Source organism: Eptatretus burgeri, chromosome 12 (genome assembly GCF_056783735.1).
Source record: "Eptatretus burgeri isolate ZD-2024b chromosome 12, Ebu_testis_v1, whole genome shotgun sequence".
Classification (NCBI taxonomy): domain Eukaryota; kingdom Metazoa; phylum Chordata; class Myxini; order Myxiniformes; family Myxinidae; genus Eptatretus; species Eptatretus burgeri.
Genome location: NC_140972.1, coordinates 87831151 through 87843288, shown reverse-complemented (window position 1 = coordinate 87843288; position 12138 = coordinate 87831151). Strand labels below are relative to the sequence as shown.

The 12138-nt window shown below is 42.2% G+C and overlaps 1 long non-coding RNA gene across 1 annotated transcript; it reads right to left on the bottom strand.

Annotated features, from left to right (window-relative positions):
* Positions 1 to 1797: 1797 nt before the first annotated feature.
* On the bottom strand, positions 1798 to 11865 carry LOC147016071 (uncharacterized). Its single transcript, XR_015049986.1, has 3 exons — positions 11760 to 11865; positions 5682 to 5785; positions 1798 to 2944 (listed from the first exon to the last, which is right to left on the bottom strand). It is a non-coding gene; the product is annotated as an uncharacterized LOC147016071 (long non-coding RNA).
* Positions 11866 to 12138: the final 273 nt, after the last annotated feature.

The following is a 12138-nucleotide window of genomic DNA, read 5'->3' as shown; positions in this document are numbered from 1 at the left end:
CTGTAGCATACTGCTGTACAGTACTGTGCCGTACCATGGGTCATCCCTCAGACCGGCAAGCAGCATCTTCTTCGCTCACTGCTGATCTGGATAAAATCACAAACTGGTCCAACACGTGGAACATGTCTTTCAATCCGGACAAATGACACAATCTCACTGTGTCTCTTTGAAAGGACCGTTTAGAACCCCCCCCCCCATCCACTTTCTAAACAATCCTCTGGAAGAAGTCCTTTCTTTCAAGCTTCTGGGTCTCACTATCTGCCATGACCTTTCTTGGGAAAGCCACATTTCAAACCTCTCCTCCAAAGCCGACAGTCGCCGACAGGGAATCCTCCGTCGTGCAAAGTCCTTCCTCGCCCCACCTGAGCTCCTGACCACTTACAAAGCTTTTGTCCACAGCCTGATGGAGTAATGCTCTCCCCTCTGGGCTGGTGCTCCTGCCTCCCACCTTTCTCGGCTTCACGCTGCAGAAACCAAGGCATTTCGGATCATTGGCATCTCCCACAATGAGGCTTAGTCTTTGGGCCTCTCACTCAATCACCGTAGGTTGGGCAGTGGTCTTTCTGTCTTCTACCGTCTCCTCTCCAATCTCGCCCCCCCCCCACTCTCTCTGCGATTTGTCCCCACCACATTTCCGCAGGGCGATCAAGGTCCGCCAACAACCCCCTTCTGGTAAAACGACCAAAATCACGAATCACTGCTCACCTTCTCTCTTTCGTTCCTCTTTTTTCCCACCTTTGGAATAAACTCCCACACTGTCTTAAATCCCATTCATCCCTCCAGGCCTTCAAAACAGCTGTTCACCAGCACCTCTTATCATCCCCCATCCAAATTCTCGATCTTTTCTACCCCCGATAATCCACCCAAGCCCACCTGCTTCAAATTTCCTGCTTTCCTTCTTGAAAGTCCCTGTAATTTCCATCTTGTATTCCCCATGTTCCCTGTCGCATCCCTCTCCCTTCCACAGATCTCCTAATGTCTCTGTTCCCCACTATTTTGTCCTTCCAACTACCCCCCCACCCCCTTGTCTCATGCCCCCCTTGATGTGCGTTGTGTGTTAGCTCTCATACGAGCCTCGACAAGGTATACAAAAAAAAAAGTCACATTTGCCACGGCGGCCGTGGGGTCTCCAAAATATACGGCCACTGGCAATTATACGGCGGCCGCAGTATTTCCACGGTCACACAATGTAGCGGTCACATATGTTTTTATTTTTCGGGGAGCCGCACGGCGTATTTAGAAATTGTGGAGACCGAAAACGTGGGGTTGCCGTACGATCTGTGATTTGATGTCGCACGGTGACCTCAAGGGGGCCCTGCGGCAGCCATAGAATTTTCAAGGGAGACGCAAGGTAGCCTAAAGGTGCCCGCAAGGTGACCGCAGGGGGGCCCTAAGGCGAATGTGCGGCCAGACGGACGGTAACGAGTGGGTTCCTTTTTTTTTTTTTTTTTTTACCAGTTTTTTTTTTCGTTTTGTCGAATTGCTCCGGCGAATGTAGAAATGAAAAAAGTTATAACTCCGTGCTATAATTCCACGGCGACCCTACGGCCTGTAAAAGATAGCCAAACGGCGTAGGGCCACCCTGAGGCCACCGCAGAAACTCTGCGGCCGCCGCACATTTCTGTCAATTCAGAGGGCGTACAGCCGCCATATCCTCACCGTAGAGCAAATGTGACTTAGGCCTCACAAGGGAATTATGTGAAAACATTCTGCCCTGTTTATTGAGTAACAACTTTGACTCACTATGACATTGAGATATACTCATGCATTATGAAAGTTACAACAAAAATAAACAAATTTAATTGTCATCAAGCTTTATTTTGCGAGCTCCACAGTCTTCCTGGTAAAGGTTCAAATCTAAAATAAATTTTCAAATCAAACAGGGGAGGGCTACACATATTGGCATTTCAACCTATACTGTTTTTAGAAATTGTCAGACTCGTCAAGCTTTTCCAAATAGTTATGATTTCAAAGCAGAAAAACGGTGGTTGATGAAAGATATGAGGTTCATTGTAAATGTTTGTAATAATACAGGAAAAAAGAAATCAAAGTGTGCTTGGAGAAGCGATTGGACCAAAACAAACAAACCAAAAAAAATTGTTGATTTCTGACCTATACTTTTAAATTAAAATTGACGTTAAAGATGTTGGGACACTTTTGCACACAAAAATATGTCTACCCAATAGACGGGACATCAACGTAATGCGAGCGAAGCGCGGTAATTCAAAGCAGTTGAAAAATGGGATGTAGGGGGTAAAAAGGGATAATGCACAAGTAGTGACAAAATATTTTACAACATGCCCCATGTTATAGGTTAAAACACAAAAATAGGAATACTTACTTAATTTGGAAACCCCCATATTCCGATAAGCACCTAACCACCTGTACATACATATTGATGGCTGGGTGTTTGTGATTTAGTATGAACATGTTGCAGCAGTTAGAGGAGAGGGAAAGAATGGAGGGACGTGGTGGGGGAGATGGTCGTTGTTTTGGGCTCGTTTTATTTCCCACCCAAATGGCTTCATCGAACCTATGTGCAGCTTCCTCTGTGCAAGCTTTTCAGATGTGAGATATACAATGTGGTCAAAAATAGGACATTACATCAATGCGTGAAGGAAAGATCAAACATTTTAAAGGTCTTACAAAAGTATGATTAGTGAGAAATTGAAAACGTGTTTCTAAATTGGATTAGATTTGAGGTGCCATTAACTTATATCGGCTTATATGGTTTCCACTGCTGTTTCCTGTTGAATAACAGAGGAGGGTGGCTTGGTTGCCCCAATAAAGTGACCCTGGAGGTAGATTCGAGTTGCAGTAACTTCTGTAGTCCCTGTAGTTCCCACAGACTTTGCATCTTCAGCTACCTCCCAAACTCCGGCAGATCCCTTACTGGGCTCCGGCGATGTCAGGATCAGGAAGACAGGAGATGGTTTCCGAGACCCTGTGGATGTGCAATCAGTCAGTCCAGCAGGAGGTCTTCTAAATCATGTACTTGGTGATATAATTTCACAACACCAGACAAACTGAAATTATGATTCGTTCCCTGGATCTAAACAAAAGGGAAAACCAGCATAAAGCAGGGTTAAGCAATTGGTTCACTCTGTCTATCAGTCTATTTCTAGATCCACTGAATTTCAATTAAATTTTATATTGTGACTGTAGAACATGAAGTTAAACAGGGACCTGCAGTTTTGCAGTACAGTACTTTGACTTTTAATTTGGCAAAATGCATGGAAGCTTGTCCCGAGCATGCACACGCACGGCTCGTTAAAGGAATTGCTCCAGTTTGTCTGTCTGTCTGTCAGTCAAACAAAATTGAAAATCATTCCAAACTGGAATCTTACTGCTTTTAGAGGCATCATAAAAGTCACTGACAACATGCACGAATAACTTATTTAATGTGTTAAATAAGGTCTGTGTAAAAGACGGTGCATCAACGGTGGTAAATTTCCGATTCAGTGTTTGTTTGTTCCCCTGCCTTTTTAAAGATTAATTAAATATCTGAACACTGTAGAGCACAAATCGCCTTGTCTGCACTTCCAAAAACCCTGAGTTTAGCAGTACTTAGGCAAAATTGTATGCCGTCCCGACCAATCAAATTTGTAGCGCACTCTGATGGCAGAGTAACAGCGAGATTCAGACAATATGGCGGCGTCTAGTGATGCCATGACAGAGATAACTTTGTCCAAACGATTTGTTTGTTTCATGCATCATTTTTCAAAGATCATTCCAAAACCATCAGTTTCTTCGAGAAGAGTTGGCAGAAGGTTCAGCTCTGGACTGTTCCGTTTGACCGATCGACTTTGTATAGTTACCATCATGCTGTTATTCAAATTTCACGAACAAAGCTCATGTAGATCATGCTCAAATGCAAAGCAAGAGCTGAAAAGACCATACCCATGTCCTTTTCCTCATAACTGAACTGCATGGGGCAAGGTGTTCTATGAACTCTCTTTTTTGAGATCCTCGTGGAGGATCTCTAAGTCTTACTCACGTTGTTGTTCTTGTGGACTTTTTTGTTTCACAGCCTACAGCTTTCATCGAAACTTCCTGAAACTTGGCATATATATGTAAAAATACCCTGCGCAGACAGTAACCATCTCCGATTTTGAAAATTCCTCCAAGAAATAAAGTTATGACGTCAAAATATCTCCGCTAATGGGAATCGCCTAAAAAATTATCTCTGAAACTGGGCAAGCTTTTTGAATTCTGTTTGCGGGAATCGAACAGGGCATTAGCAGAGATGAATTATCGCACGTATGATACATCAGTATGACGTCATATCAATTTTTATGACGTCATTCCTATTTTTTGACATTTTTGTTTTTTGTTTCATTTGTTTCACAGCCTACAGTTTTCATCTAAACTTTCTGAAACTTGGCATATACATGTAAAAATACCCTGCGCAGACAGTAACCATCTCCGATTTTGAAAATTCCTCCTATAAAAAAAGTTATGATGTCAAAATATCTCCTCTAATGGAAATCGCCTAAAAAATTATCTCAAACTCGGCAAGCTTTTTGAATTCTGTTTGCGGGAATCGAACAGGGCATTAGAAAAGATGAATTACCGCACATATGATACATCACTATGACGTCATATCCATTTTTATGACGTCATTCCTATTTTTTGACATTTTTTGTTTCATTTGTTTCACAGCCTACAGTTTTCATCGAAACTTCCTGAAACTTGGCATATATATGTAAAAATACTCTGCAGCGCAGACAGTAACCATCTCCGAGGAAAAAAAAGTTATGATCTCAAAATATCTCCGCTAATGAAAATCGCCTAAAAAATTATCTCAAACTAAGCCAGCTTTTTGAATTCTGTTTGCGGGAATCAAATAGGGCATTAGCAGAGATGAATTACCGCACAGATGAAACATCACTATGACATCATATCACTTTTTTATGACATCATTCCTATTTTTTGACATTTTTTGTTTCACAGCCCAGAGTTTTCATCGGAACTTCGTGAAACTTGCCATGTATATGCAGAAAGCCCACGCGCAGGCAGTAACCATCTCTGATTTTGGAAATTCTTCCGAGAAAAAAAGTTGACGTCATAATATCGCCGCTAATGGAAATCGCCTATACCATTATCTCCGAAACTAGGCAAGCTGTTTGAATTTTGTTTGCAGGAATCAAGCCGGGCATTAGCACAGATAATTTATCACAAACCTGATACATCACAATGACGTCATATTCGTTTTTATGACGTCATCATTAAGAGGACAAGGATCTTAGCTCATTCGAGCTTGTTTTTTGTAGCTTTTATCATAATTCTCTGCTTCATTGCAGGCTCGTGTAATTATATTCATAAAGCATCTTCCTGACTGCACAGCCATGACAAAGGAGTTCAAGAACCGATGTCATGAAATTATTTACATCCACAAGAAATGCAAGTTGAAATTGAGAAACTTAAGAGCACAAGAAGGGGATGCGGGGGGGGGGGGGTCGGGGAGAGGAGGGAGGTCTAAGTTAAGGAAGAGGAATGAGAATGATAGTAGAAAGAAAGACAATTACTGGGAGTGTGTGAAGTGCCATTGCAGAGGAAAGAAATTTGGCATGAGGAAGGAGTAATGGGAGCTGGGAAGGGGTGAGAGAGAAAAAAAAACGTTCCATTTTGTTTTTGTACGTGATAAATGGATTGCCCTATTTAAGGAATTTCACACTCACCACTTGCTCCAGCTTCATCCTCGTTGGCTTGATGGATTGCCTCCTCACAACCACCCTTTGCACCATCCATGCCTCAATGGTAACCCCAATGGGTTGAAGGTGACCTGCACACAACAGATAGGCGACTTATCTCTGAAAAGTGGATTTTCTGGCTTGTGATATACTGAGATAATTCAGGTCAGATCACTATCCTCGATACACCACAAAGCAATTCGCGTCTCATAGGGGCAATTGGAGGAATAGCACACAATGATGTTAAACAAAAGTTACTTGGAGGACAACCATTCATGTTTGTTGAAACTTGTAATACATACACAGCAAAGCAATGTCTCTCAAGTTAATGAAGCAATCTGTGAAGCAGCACAAAATAAAGTTAATGCAATTCTGTAGATGATGATTGGTGTATAATGAAACGGAAGACCAAGAAGAAACCCGAAGAAGTAAAGAGTAAAGATGGAGTCATCAGGAGGAACCCAGAAAGGATTCGGGTTTCAGCCGCTACTCCACAATCCTCAAACCCATCCAGGCGCAGCCAATTGAGCCTTACAGAAAAATTTCTGCAGGAATTCACTTCTCCTTAGAGAGATAGATAGATAAAGAAAGAGAGGAATAGAGAGTAAAAGATAAAAGAGAAGAAAAAGCAAGAATTCGAATGAATAAAAAGAATTGTGAAAAAAAATTAGAAAGAAATGTGAAAGGAACAAAAATATCGGGAAGAACCCAGACAGATACATTCCAGCATTTACTCCCCAGGATTTCAGCAGTTAAATGATTGTAGATTACAATGATTTAATGGACTGTATAAAGCTCGTACAGCAATGTCAAAACCATGATGTATTGGTCTAAACAACCCACACCATGCAAACCTTCACATCCACAAGGAAATGCACACACAATGGCAGATTTAATGTCATTTCCTTTAAAGGGCAGGTTGCTTCATGATGAGGTTACATCAAGTACCATATTTAATGCAAATAACCCACTCCTGGTAAATCCCACAGCTGGAGAAAAAAGTGCTCCAGGAAAATTGCAGGCACATATAACCCACATACAGGTATAAACCGCAAGCCAGCTTTACTCTCCACATGATCGGGAGACACGCGATCTCCATTTTTCCAGCAGCTGACATGGCATTGTCAAGGGGCCATTCAAAAATTATATAAGGTTTTAGCGTTACGTAATGGCATTGGAACCCCCCCCCTCCCCCCGCCCTGTAACACTTGGACATACATTTCTCATGTATTGGATATTTTACATATCTCGCTAAACAGAAGCCGAGGACATTGTGGGCTCTATGGAAGAAGATTTACCAGTACCTTGAATACGGTAGCTTTGGAATTAAATCTACATACATGTGTACCATATGAAAAATGTACTATTGTGGGCCGGGGGTTGGGTGAGAAGACCACCAGGGGGGGAAGCTATCTTGAGTTACCACCAGACTCCCCGGAATTGCAGGCCATCGCAGACGGATAATTCCGTGACGCGGTGGGTTGCTAACTGACCATGAACTCCAATACTTCAACCGCATGAACTAGGGTCCTCCGTCTATGGGTTAACTGGGTTACCTAATTAATCACATGATCTAATTACCGGGGGACATGCCCTCAGTACGCCTTGTCCGAACCGCATCACTTTACCGGATCAGATGCAGCCGAGCGACACTGCCAAGGATGTACTGGCTAAAAGGAATGGATCGTTGGGAATAAAGTCCTGGCTAGGTTAGGATATGGACCATGCTGGATCAATGAAAGAACAGACAAAAACGAGCTGGGGACATTCCTACAAAGGATTTATTAACAGGCAGGCGAGGAAAGGTATGTGGCACAGTGAATATAGTTTTTATTTTGGTATGTAAGCAGAGATAGGAAGAAAAGTATGGTGCGGCAATAATACAAGCAACTTACAAAAGCAGACACAGATATAAGAGTTATCCCGGTATAATTCTTCTACAATCCTAACTTAAGCGAGGACAGGTGTCATGACACACACACACACACACACACACACACACACACACACACACACACACACACACACACACACACACACACACACACCCTGATGAAGAGGAGTTAATGAAGAGAAAAAGGAGAGGAGATGAAGCTTAGAGTCTCTCAATACCTTGCACGATTGCCTGACCGCACCACCAGTACGTTTTGTGGGGATGCTGCGCTGGTTGATACCTCCCTGACAGCTGGTGCATTGTCTCTTGCTTCGTGCAGCTAGCGTTGGTTCAGAGAATGAGACACAACTATCAGGCGTGAAGGGAGGGACTGGGGTGGAGCCAGCAGCGAGTGGGTGGAAAAAGGTGGAGTCAAAAGCCAGTGGGTGGAGAGAGGCGATGAGCTGGTGAAGAAGGCGGAGTCAGCAGGCAAATTGGTAAAGAAGGGTGGAGCCAGCAGGCGAATGGGTAGACTGTCGATCCCAAGCCAGACAGAATGAGCCAACAAAAATAAAGACAGAAGCGATGGGCAGGAATGACGACAGGAACTGGCACTCGAACTGAAACTGGATCTGGAGCCAGAACCAAAATCCACCAGCAGACGTGAACGCAGTGCAGGAAAGACGACCACCAGCCCAGACTGAGCAGACAGGAGCGGCGAGCAGGAACGACGGGCAAGAACGACCTCGCAGCTCCGCAACCCGTCCTTTTATTGACCCCGTGGTGAGGGGCGGGGGCGACGACCCGAAGCGATATGTCCACCATTGTACACGTGGTCAGCACTTGCGTCCGTCCGCCATCAAGCATGCCCCATACAGTGCGCGCGGGTCCACCATTGTACACGTGGTCAGCACACGGGTTCGCCCGTTATCGAGCGTTGTGTTCGCGGTTATCAGAGGCAGTGGGGTGCACGGTGCCAGCCCTGATCTGTGTCAGGGAATTGAGGGAAAGGATTGGATATGATTATTTGATGGAGATTCGGATTGAAAAGGGGACAGATATATTTATTAATGGAGATTTGGATTGAAGAATAGTGCGTTATGTGCATACTGTATGTTGTTCGCATTTGGTGTGTTGGTTATGCCTCCGATCGCCTGAACAGTGGGTGGGGGGTCATCGATGTGGGGCACGTGCTCCATGCAGCGCTGGCATTTATTGTTGGCTTCTACTGCTGCCCTTGGTCTTCTGTGAGGACGCATTCTTACGTGAAGGGCGTGGCTGTGGTTTTTATAGATGGGTGTCCGAGCGGAGTGCCTGCTGGCCTCGTGAGGATCCTTGCTTGGATTTACCTCAGGAATGGAGAAAAAAAAGAATAGGAATGAGGTTCAGAGATTTAATCAGACCTAACTATGACATTTACACAACGCACTGTCTGTTCGAGCCACTCGACAAGAAGGAAGGGGCGATCTGAACGTACATTAATGAAATAACTGTCTGGAGACCACTGCATGTTGGCTGCTATTGGTGTTGGAGGGATGTAGTTTCCAGAACTGCAACAATATAAAAGAACTATAATTATGGATCTTATGGTTAAACTTGCAAAAAAGAACTACCTCTTTATGTATCTCTTTGATGATATAATTTATGGTAACCTTGCCTACTGTGGTTGTCACATGCCCTACGGTAAAATACTGGAGCGTATATACTGTACACGAGTATAGCCCACAGTTGGAATTTTTGTAACTTTTTTTGTGTTTATCCACAACGTGCGAGTTATTTGCATGAAAACACGGTATTAGTTTGTGGTTAATTTTACTCTAATGGAAAGTGAAACCAGAATGAGTACACTGACACCTGCACACCACCATGACTCGGTAATAAAACAACTAACCTTGCCTTTTTGTATGGAAATACAAGTCTATTATATTTATTAATTTCCCATCGTTTCACTGTGGCAAAGGTGTCAAACATTATATTACATGAGGTGTTCAATAAGTTATCCAAATGAGATGCAATAAATAGTTCAATAAACGCTGAGGTTTCCTTTTTTTTCCAACTTATAAGATTGTTTTGTTTGTTCGTTTATGCTCATTAGATCGTTAGGCGCATAAGGCTGCCAAGGGAGCTTCAATTACATGGAGGGATAATCCTGGAAGGATCTCTTCAGGAATTTTGAATTTGTTGATGGTGCCGGTGATAGCTCACCTGCTCTCTGCAAAGGACACTGTGGGATCTTTAATGTCCATCAACCAATGCTGGCAGATGGGACATCCGTTGAACGTTCATCCGAGGGACGGCACACACTTTGAGGAATTGCCCTGTCTGCGAAGCACTGAAATGACAGTTTATAGCTGGGTCGGGATTTAAACCCAGGCTAGAAAGTGTGTCTACCTCTCGGCTATTTTGCCAGCCACAGGTACATAAATAACTAGAGGGGGAGCACTCGGTAGAGTGCAAAACCTCCGCCGCCAATACTGCTGGGTCACTTAAGTGAACCTGATATCCCATTCATTGTAGATCAAAACGGATCAGACTCTACTGAACCACGAATGAATAAACTAAACTAGATCGACGCGCATCTAGAAATGCCCAAAAAAGAAAATCGGAATTTTTTTGAAAAAAAAAGTTGCAAAATTTCTGGGTTTTTTTTCTCTAACAAATTTTTTTTGGGGGGTTGGAAATCACTTAAAACATGTAGAAATGCAAAAAAAAAAAAAAAAATTCAAATATTTTTCAAATTAAATCGAAATTTTTTTGAAAAAAAGTTGCAAAATTTTTTTTTTTTTCTATAACAATTTTTTTTTTTGTTGGAAATCACTTAAGACATGGAGAAATGCAAAAAAAAATTCAAATATTTTTTCAAAATGGCGGCCATAGCGGCAATATTGGACTTTGGACCAAGTCCAAAATCTAATGGCATGATCCTTGGACCATACCTAATCCCCCCACCAAGTTTTGTCGAAATCCGTCCAGGAGTTTTTCCGTAATACTGTTCACAAACAAACAAACAAACAAACAGGGGTGAAAACAGTGACCTCCGTCCATCTTTGATGGCGGAGGTTAATAAAATCAATACCCGAATAGGAACTATATAAATTTATATGATGAGTACGTGTTGTAAAATTCACTCTTTCCTCTGGCCCCCTCTCCCCGATTGTGGTGAAATGTGTCATTACTTTTAGGTGAGTTATGTAAGACCTTATTGTATATTTTGAAGGGATTTTAGCCAAAAAAGACAAATCTTGTTTTTTTATTGCCACATTGTTCTCCTCCTTTATTCCGACTCTCTTTAAGTATGTGTTTTTGTGGCACTGTCGACACAACTATGCTCACAATCCCAGGTTATTTGTGTGCGTTTCTTGTTACTGCACTTTGATGACAGAGTTAAAACTATTTGCAAACTCAAATATAAATACTTCATAGTTTATCGATGTGTTCAAGTACATTCGTGATAGTATGTACAGTTTACAAATCATGGATGTGATCACATGTATTAATGTCAATGAAGGACATTGCCCATCTGAGGCTAGATAATGGTGGGGTAGGCGCATACTGTGGTTGGGATACACATAAAGTAGTGGACGTTTTTCTGATTAAGAACTAACCCCAGACAGGTTGTCATTGCATCACTTGGGGAAAAACTTGTGAAATCAAATCGAACACATACCAGTGCGGACAATGCAGCAAGACTTGACCAAATTAATCAACAAGCCATCTATCATTTAGCTCAGGGCCGGTTGGTTCCTCACATGACAGAGGTTAAAATGGGGACACTGTCGGACCAACTCGGTCATATTTTCCTGTCCTGCGAACGCTTCAATATCTAGTCTCATAACAACAAAGTCCAACGGTAGTACTACACACAAGTGCCTCCATCGGAAGTGCAAATGCCTTTGTATTCAAATTTTACGATTAAATACTTGACTACACGTTCACCATAACCGTTTAAAACACACCTGCAGATCTTGTGAATTAAGACAAAAATTTCCAAAATAAATACGTATTCATATCAATCATTGTCCCTGATTATAAACATGTGTGTATTCCATCAACGGTTCCAAATTCCAAAACAGAAAAAGTACGAGCACCGACCTTACCTTCCCCTTGAATATTATAGACGGACATTTATACAGAAAAAAGAATGTCTTATACATGTCATTTCTAGATATTTATAGTATGATGCAATGGCAAACCTGCAGTAGAACTTCTTACGCAATGTCAATCCTGCAGTTAAAGGTGACGGACGTCTTCTGCTGTTGTGTGACTTTATTTAAGGCTCTTGCCAGTTTTCTGTTTGAATTACAAACACAAAGCCTGACAGTGCTTCATGGAAAACATTATTCATTTACACTGTCAATACCGAAATAATTAATGGCATGCTTGTTGAACTTTGCAAAGTTCGGTAGAAGTTCATAATATTCCACCAGTTTTACCCATAACATACCTAGACATGCTAATTATATAAACCAAAGTTTTATCATCAACTCATTCAGGAGTTGCCATGGCGAAATACAATGTCAATAATATACTACACACAAAAATAAAATTAAACCACAAAACTTTTGAGGTTTG